The sequence below is a fragment of the Meriones unguiculatus genome, chromosome 14 (genome assembly GCF_030254825.1).
Source record: "Meriones unguiculatus strain TT.TT164.6M chromosome 14, Bangor_MerUng_6.1, whole genome shotgun sequence".
Taxonomy (NCBI): domain Eukaryota; kingdom Metazoa; phylum Chordata; class Mammalia; order Rodentia; family Muridae; genus Meriones; species Meriones unguiculatus.
In genome coordinates this window covers 59933524-59942682 of record NC_083361.1, presented here as the reverse complement: position 1 = coordinate 59942682, position 9159 = coordinate 59933524, and the positions used below count along the sequence as shown (strand labels likewise).

At 42.2% G+C, this 9159-nt stretch overlaps 1 long non-coding RNA gene across 1 annotated transcript; it reads left to right on the top strand.

The window, feature by feature from the left end:
* The first annotated feature begins 2039 nt into the window (after positions 1 to 2039).
* Positions 2040 to 8374, top strand: LOC132647043 (uncharacterized). Its single transcript, XR_009585330.1, has 4 exons — positions 2040 to 2177; positions 2560 to 2677; positions 7339 to 7441; positions 8081 to 8374. It is a non-coding gene; the product is annotated as an uncharacterized LOC132647043 (long non-coding RNA).
* Positions 8375 to 9159: the final 785 nt, after the last annotated feature.

Genomic DNA, 9159 nt, shown 5'->3' with positions numbered 1-9159 from the left:
AGCCCTAAGGGATTTTTTTCCTTTTGTTTGTATAAACATTTTACTTAACAATCACAGTCCCAGGGAAAAAAACATGGCACACTGGGCGCCCTTTCTTACCAGAAGCATGTCAGTTGCTGCGTTGACAACTCTGTGGCTAGAAGCCCTGCCTCAAAACTGCTCCAGGTAGACCCTAAGCCCCTCACGGGGATGAACAGACGCCCACTACTTTTGCTATCTTTACCAAGCACCCTTACTCTCTGTTGCTGACATTGAGATTTCTGCTGAGATTCTGAAATCCTCTCTATAAACTGGAAGGGGAAGAGGAAGAGGAGGAGGAGGAGGGGCAAGAGTGGAGGAGAAACACCTTTTCTGTATGAGCCTACTCCAAAGCCGTTTAGCTCTCTTGGGAGTTCAGAGAAAAAAAGGATAACTCATGCTTGTTCGTGCAGGCAAGAGTTACTCACATCTAGGAGACCCCAGATGCCTACTGTTCTTTTTCAATGACAGCAGATACAAAACATATTAGGTGTATGACAATGTTACAGCCTATCACTGTAGGAGCCAGAGGGGTCAAGGACACCATAAGAAAACCCAGAGAATCAACTAAGTTGGGGTCATAGGGGCTCACAGGGACCATGCCTTACTGCATGGTTCCCATGGTCATCCTTGTGGCTCAACAAAACCCATGGAACTTTTGGAGATTTTCCTGGTTTTTGTTCTTTCTTTCTTTCTTTCTTTCTTTCTTTCTTTCTTTCTTTCTTTCTTTCTTAGAGATTGATTGCTATCTATACGTTGTTATCTATAGGTTGCATACATATACTTTAGCATTACATATATATGTGTGTGTTTATCAACACATACAATTTCACTTTAGTTGGTCAATGTTCATTTATGATTTTCACAGGAATATTTTTCTAGAAATATATGGTTAATCATACAAGTCAAGTGAAGAGAATTTTGGCCTGGAGACTACTTAGGTCATCTCTCTTTACATAATATTCTGAAAAGAAAAACATTATTTTATAAGAAACTTAACCACTGTATTACTTACTTTTCTTATTGCAATGATCAGAGATCTGACAAAAGCCCATTTGAAGGAGGAAAGTTCTATTTTGGCTCACACTTTGCAAGGCAGAGTCCTTCATGGTGGGAACTGTGTGTGCAGGAGGCTGCAGCCCCACATCTCAGGAATCAGAGTGAGGGGAGGCTGGCATGTAGTTGGCAACATGGGTGCCCCCTGTGTTTTCCATTCTCTCGGGAAGACTCTGATACGAGGTCTGGTAAAGGAGTACCTTCCCTCAGTTAAAAATCTCTGAAATAGCTCTCAATGACACCCAAAACATGTGCCTGACTAGTGCCATAGCTATTGGATAAATCAGTCAATTTCACCACCCAAATTAGTCATCACATCTATAGAGCTCTTCCTGAGAAGAGCCCTTGGGTATTGGTTACAAGGCCCCCATAAGACACAAAAACTGGAAGATGGTCAAGTTCATTACACAACTTAACATAGCATACTATTTCCATAGGATGTATGCAAACCCTCATGACACTGTGAGTGGTCTCTAGGCAACAATTAAATTTTTACAACATCTGATACAATGTGAATGCTGTTTAAAAGTATCGAGATACAGGAAAGAGGAAGGTTCATGTTCAGCACATCTTAATTCTTTTTTTTTCCTTGAAGACAGGGTTTCTTTGTAGATCTTTGGCTGTCCTGGCACTCACTGTGTAGACCAGGCTGACCTCAAACTCACAGAGATTTTCCTGCCTCTGCCTCCTTGAATGCTGTGGTTAAAGGCGTGCGCCACCACCTCCCAGCTAGCCCATGTAATTCTTAAGCAGTAGTTTTGGTTGAATACTGGTTGTATCGGTGGGTTTGGAATTCACGTACCTAGGGGCAAACAGTACTGATTTTAGGTGATGCAAAGAGAGGTCACATTTTAAAGTTGTTTAGTTAGTTATTTCAAAACACTACTGTTGACCATCACCTTCACCCATGACCCAATGCTTTCTGCGAACTGTCAAGTGTTACGCAGCACAGCGGAAGGCACAGCATGGCCACTGTGGATGTTTCCCTCTCCCTGAGTGGATTGGAATAAACTTGGTGGGCCCTGTAACCCTTTGCAAGAAAGAATCTGCAAAACGGTGGCCACAAAACTACCTAAGAGCGTGGAGCAGAAAGAGAATTTGCCGTAAGAATTTACCTTTCATGCAAAATTTGAGGTTTTGGTTCATATGGGAGATAACCTGCCTTCATATGGATGTCTCTGCTTATGGCATTCAAATAGCATATCTGCTGATTTCGCCGGCAGTGCTCACAGTTCATTCCTGCTTATGTAGCCTGAAAAGATGGTGGAATACTTGTTTCTGTCTGCTTAGAAAACATGCTTTCATGGAGTTACTAAAAACACCTTTAAGCAAGGTGTCTGTTGGCATTGCCTCTCACAGGTGTGTGTGTGTGTGTGTGTGTGTGTGTGTGTGTGTGTGTGTTTAAAAGGGGCTCCAGACTCACGTGACTGTGTACTTCAATTCCGATTTCTGTGTAGTAACTAGTTTGTTTTTTTTTTTCCTCAGAGTTATGGCAGAGGAAAAGCTGCTTTGCATACTCTCTGTGGAACATCATCTAAGCCTGTCCTTGAGTCCTTTCCAGTGTGCTGATGAAAAGACCTGCCTCTCTGGCCACTTCCTCCAGGTGACACTCCATTTTCCCTCCTTCCTCACCTGCCCCAATCTGCTTCAAGTTCCTGACATTAGAAATGTGTTTTTCCTGACCTTGTCCTTAGGGTGGTGACTTTCTGATTCCTTGATGCTCTTCAACTTCAGGACCTTGTATCAGCCATCTGCTCCTGAGAATGCTTGATGCTAGCTCCTTGAAACTTCTTCCTTGCTAATTCAGCCTAGAGAGAAAGCAGGTTCCTGCACAGAAAACAACAGTGTTTGCAGGGCATTAAAGCCAAGCTTTGCACTATTACAAACTCCAGTGGCATTTGATCTGGGGGTTGGGAGGGTGACGGAAGGAAAATCACTGAAGCAGTTATCTCTTTTGAGCAGATTTGTACCTTGACTTAGGTAACTATGAAAGACAAAGAGATAAGGAGAGAGAGAAAAAGAGAGAATGAATGAATGAAAACAGGAGAATATACATCTCTATTTGCACCATTTAGCTACACAGGGGAAAAAAAAACGCAGAAACCACCTCTCAAGTCAGGAGAATACTCCAACCAGCCAGGGTGTTATAAATTAGAGCCTGTCAGTATTACAATGTATATTAATAGTCACACCTCTTTTTAATGAGTTTGGCATTGGCAGCTGAGAGGAAATACAAGTCATCATGGCTCTGCTCATGCAAACCCCGACAAAGGAATCTGTAATAAATCTTCCTCGAACAGCACTCACCATAAATATGTATCACAGAAGGCATCTGTTTTACATTCTGCATATAAATCAGCATAGCGCTGAATAGCAATGAATCAGCTTCTCAATGCCTGATTTGATAACAAATCGACTTGGATCTTAGGAGAGAGAATTTACAGCCCTCACCCTCAAGACAGGGAGTCAATACTTAAGATGAGTGCCAAGTTAACTTTTCTTCAGCAAGCAAGTTTACAGAATGAGAGTTTTGGTGTTTAGGGTCGGGTCAGGGGATAAGGCAGCTCCAGAGAAAGAGAGAGACAGAGAGAGACCTAGGCAGAGAAAAGAGACTGTCTTCCTGAAGAGAGGGAGTATAAAACTTCGGAGTTTTGAACCTGAGGACACCAAGTGACATTTTATTTTTATCTCTGTGCATCTTCATACATCTGTTTGTCCATTTCCCTGGGTTTCCTTCAGGTATACGATGATTGTAGTCTTTAAAGATGGCAGACATAGATGTGAAATACCAGACACCCATTATGTTAGGTAGGGTTTTCTCCATGTCCACTCTCTTGCCTCATCCCTGCTTGGCTTCACAGAGCCCTAAGGCTGGGAGAGAAGCAAATGTCTGACCCCTTTTCTTTATAAACCATCTATAATAAAGACGAGCAAATAATATGACACTGTTCCAGAATCCCAGTGTTGTGGGATTGGGTGGTAGAGGAGAATGTAGATAGCTCTTTATTTTTGGGGCCGTGGTCATGGTCATGGTCATGATGGAGACATGGCCAGTCACACAGACATCTGTAATGGTTAAAGACAATGTGGGCAAAGCAGCATCCAACAGTCCCTTGCTGAGGACAGAGCTGTCTACTCTGGCTGACTCTGGTTAGCAGAACATGGACCAGGGCCTCATTTTTAGTCTAAGGTAGAACCAGGGGAGAACGGATTCTCCTAAGTTATGCTCTGCTTGTAGATCATCATTCTGCTTCCTCTCCAAGCATCCATTCCACCTGTGGCATGAAGCAGTCCTTCGTCATACTGTGAAACACAGCATTCTTTAACTAGCTCCCATCACTTCCTAAAGCTGTGGTACTTATATAGGCTCCAATGCTTCGGCCGTTCTAAAGACATATAGATCCTGCCAGCTGTTTTTCCACACGGCGGAAAATTCAAAATTTCTCTCAATACTGCTCTCCTCCATGCTTTACTATCTGGGCTTCCTTCACTGAGGATGGAGTCAGGGTGTTTGTGAAATCCTAGTCTGTCAAGGATAATTAACCAGGGACCTCTTTGTCACTTAACTCTACTATAGCAGTTCTCAACTTTCTTAATGCTGTGGCTCTTGAATACAGGTCCTCATGTCTTGGTGACACCCCCTCCCTGCAACCATATAATTATTTTTTGTTGCTGCTCTATATCTGTAATTTTGCTACTCCTATGAATCACAATACATGTGTTTTCCCATGGTTTTGGGGGTTGGGACTCACAGGTTGAGAACCACCATTGTAGCCACGGTCCATGCACAGGCGTGTGGGACAGCCGACTCCAGGCGAGCCCGTCCTCTGCAGTTAAAGCACAGTGCAAGTCTCTAACTCATAGAAATGGATTTTGAAATTTTCCCCTTTCCACAGGTCTGACAACTGGCTAAGATGTTGTCTTAGTTTAAGTTAGTAAATGCTAAGGAGGGAGAGACTGTTGAACAGAAATGGGAGTGGCTTTGTGTTCAAGAGACCCCAGGAAACAGCCTCAGTTTCACTTTGAGCTTGTTAACAATGGCTGTGAAGATTTTATGTATTAAAGAGATAAATGAACATCACAAGTGGAGGCTTGCACACTGCACAGACCAGAGTCCTCTCCTCATGCCTCAAGCCTTGTGTTGGGGATTGGACCCTGTCAGACCTGCTGAATGACAAACATGAATTCTATTGCTGAGCTATGTACCTCAGCCCATTTGGTCAAAGTCATACATCTCTTTTATTTTGGGAGGGGGTGTTATTAATTTTTTATTTTGCTATATTAATCACAGGTTATTTACTTTGTATCCCAGCCGTAGCCCCCTCCCTCATTCCCTCCCAAACCCATCCTCCCACCCTCATCTCCTCCCTGCCCCTTTCCAAGTCCACTGCTAGGGGAGGTCTTCCTCCCCTTCTACCTGACCCTAGTTTATCAGGTATCTTCAGGAGTGGCTGCAATGTCCTCCTCTGTGGCCTAGCAAGACTGTTCTCCCCTGGGGGGGGGGTAAAGAAGCCAGCCTTTGAGTTCATGTCAGAAATAGTTTCTACTCCCCTCACTAGGGAAACCCACTTGGTTACTGAACTACCATATGCTACATTTCTTGACTTTGTGGCCTTGAGAACAATTACCCTTCCTCGGGTTCAGTTTCATTCACTGATAAAATGGACCTTGCAAGTTCTACCTCTAAGATTTATTGTCAGAGTATAAATAATGGCTGTGAGAATCTGCTTTGTTAGAACAAAGTGTAATGAAAATCTAGTGGTTTTGGTTGTTGTACTTCATTAAAAGCCAAAATGTGAAAACAAGCAACACACAGATAAATGTTCATAGTCTCCCACATGGAGAGATTAAGCTGGTTAAATTAAATGTTTTGAACTTACGTGGTTTGGACATAAAATTACAGGTGACTACTGACACTTATGTTGGGTCTTGACCTGCAAAATGAGGCAAAACTTAACATGATGATTGTCAAAATATAGACCCAGGTTTTGCTTGCCTACACCATCTCTGTAGCAAGGGTGTTTGCAATCATGGCATCTACTTCATTTGGTTGAATGAATGAGATTTTAGGAAAATGGTGGTATATCTCTCCTTTGGTGAAGGGGTTATATAAAATGCTTAGTCAGAATTCTCTTTTCTTTTAGATGTTTTTGTTCAATGAAAAGATTTCTTTTTCTTTTGTGGACGTAGGATCTCATGTATTCCACTCTTACCTCAAAATTACTGATAATTTGAGATATAAATGATTCTCTTAGAATTTTCTAATGAGTCAGATTAAATAGATCCTCTACATTGTGTTGAGCTATGCCCAATCAGATTTATAAGGGCAAACAGAGGTGAGCCAGCCAGGGACATGACCTCGACTTGCCTCCATAATTAGTGTGTATTGTTGGGTGAGAGGGAAGGAGGTGACTCAATGGGAAACAGACCAGCTATTTAGAAGACTGTCACAAACACTTTCTGTTTTCAAAACTTCCCTCAGATACAAGCCATCAGTGGATATGGGGGAGGTAATTTTTGAGGTTCTGGTGATACCTCAAAGTAATAAGAGTGTTCCCAAGTTCTGCTCATAACTCAGCTATACAAGGAAGACTGATACATCATGAAATAATCAAAGAAGTATATATTCAGTAAGAAAAACCTCCCCTTGGCCTCCAGACGAATCTGAAAGGGAAATACAGATTAGAAAAACGTAAGTTGCAACCTTAAATGTCACAGCTATGCATATCACAGGACACGGACAAAGCAGGAAACAACCGAGCAGGAGGTAGGACTGGGTGGCCAGTGTACCCCGGTAAAGATGTCCATGGTGGCTGATGGGGACTGCCCAGAAATGCTAGGGTTTCCGCTGGAGCTGCTAAGTGGGAGCCAACATCTCTGAAGGCTGGAACTTTGAGATTTTTTGCTTGTGAGTTGCACTCAACATAACCACATTGTGGCATGAACTGCTAAGAGACACAAATAAAATAAACAAAACAAATCTACCACCACCAACAACAACAACAAGAAAATACCTAAACAAACAAAACCCACAACCCCATGGATTACTACCACACAAAACCAAATCTTCTTTGGTTAATTTGTTTTTGGTTAATTTCTTGAATGTTCTCTCTTCCCCCATGGTGTCAGCCAATCTTAATTCTAGTTCACTTTGCTTTAGATAAACCTGTTTATAAAATCCTGATTTGTTGACTGTTGGGAGAGGTCTGTTTCCTTTTTCATGGAATACTTGGTGTGAAGAAAATCTTCAACTGTATTTCACAGATGCATGTCACTGAAATGCAGCATTTTATACCAGGCCACAAGGTAACAGAAGCTCACAATCCAGACAAATAGTTTCCTGCAACTGTGTCCTGAAGTCCCAGAGGTAAGCAGGATGACAGTGGGGGGTGGGGGGAATTTAAGGGTTCCTTTCCTCAGAGCTAAGTTTCAGGAGAGGTGTGGGAAAGGGTTGGTTTCCATCTGGGACTGCAATGTGCTCAGATGTCTTCCTCTCATTTATGTTTCCTGTTACAGCAGTAACTAGGGGATGATCACAAAACAGGAGGATATTTATTTCCTGGTTTTAGCTGACTAATGAGGGTGTAACAGATCCTTGTGACTTCTTTAAGCTTGCTCACACTGGAATTTCTCTCAGTAGCCTGGCTCTTGTGTTCGTCTTTCTCTTACTAGTTCCAAACTTGAAAACACAAAATGAAACAAAACTAGGGGTTTCCAGGGCACATAACAACTACGTCATCATTTAGTAGCAAATGCTGAGTGATAGGACTCCTTTACATAGTGTCTTCCAAGTCCTACTAAGTGATTCTTAACACAGGGTAGAAAGGGAAGGAGGTCGGCAAAAATGCAAATAGCACAAACGGGCATTATATATGAAAATCAGTTGATAAACATGATGCCAACCTCACTATCTCAGTCACAATAATCACTCTAAATGGCATATCTGACATGATCCCACAGAGTTCCCTCCCTCTCAGGACCTCACAGGATATCCCGTCTCCTGCAGGGACAAAACATGGAAATGAATCAGCCGATAAAGGATTTTCTCCCATTGAAGATGTTGGTGATTTGTACTGTGTTGCGGAAGCTGAACACTGAGATGGATATTCACAGTCTGTGGAGACCACAGTCTGTCTCCCTCCTGTGGGATGCAGTTTTTTGGGGGGAGGTATATGTGGGATAAAGAATAGCAGGCTAAAGGTATAATGCTTTATCTAAGTATGACATGAAATCATACCATAGTCTGACCGAAGTATTTAATTCTTCCTAATTTGGGTGATAAGTCCTTTTAAACAGATTCCCCAACTGACTGCTTCTCTTTTCCTTGGTAGAGGTGTGAATATTAATGTAGTGTCATTATCTTTTGCCTTCTCTTTGAGGGTACAAGGGAGGACAATAAGCTAATGGCCTGGAGGGGTGTGCAGGGATGTCATAAACAAGGACAGTTGTGATGGTTGTACTGAAGAGACATTCTGAGGTCATTCCAAAATTCTTACCAAAGTATTTGTCATTCCTGAAGCCTGAGTGGCTCTTAAACAACAGATATTTTTATAAACTTAAAGTTGAAAATGAATAAGAAAAAAAAAGGCACTCCTTACATTTCCAAGATTGACATGACCTAGAAAAGAATTGTTCTAGAATAAGACTGAGGACATTTCCTCCATACTTTCAAAGGATTTGAGCTTTGACCTTCTTCCCAAGATAAACTTAGTATTACTCACATTTTTTTTTACATGTCTGGATCAACATGAAGGATTTGCTAGGATGAAATATTTAAAAGAGGCCGTGAGGGAAGATGTATGTAATATGCATTTCAGGCAGCTTTCAAGGTTAACACGTGTCCGTGTTTCCACGGCCAGTTCCTTTTACCCAAAGACAACACTACCAGCTCTGAAGAGCTGCTGCTTTCACCAGTGCCCTGTGTGATGCCTTGGCAAGAAAGCCATAGTGAAGTGTGTGTCCTTTATAGAGCACTTGGGAAAGCTATAGGCAGGGCGATATGGATTTATTGAAGAGAGAGAGAGAGAGAGAGAGAGAGAGAGAGAGAGAGAGAGAGAGAGAGAGAGAGAATTGTTGCACTACTCT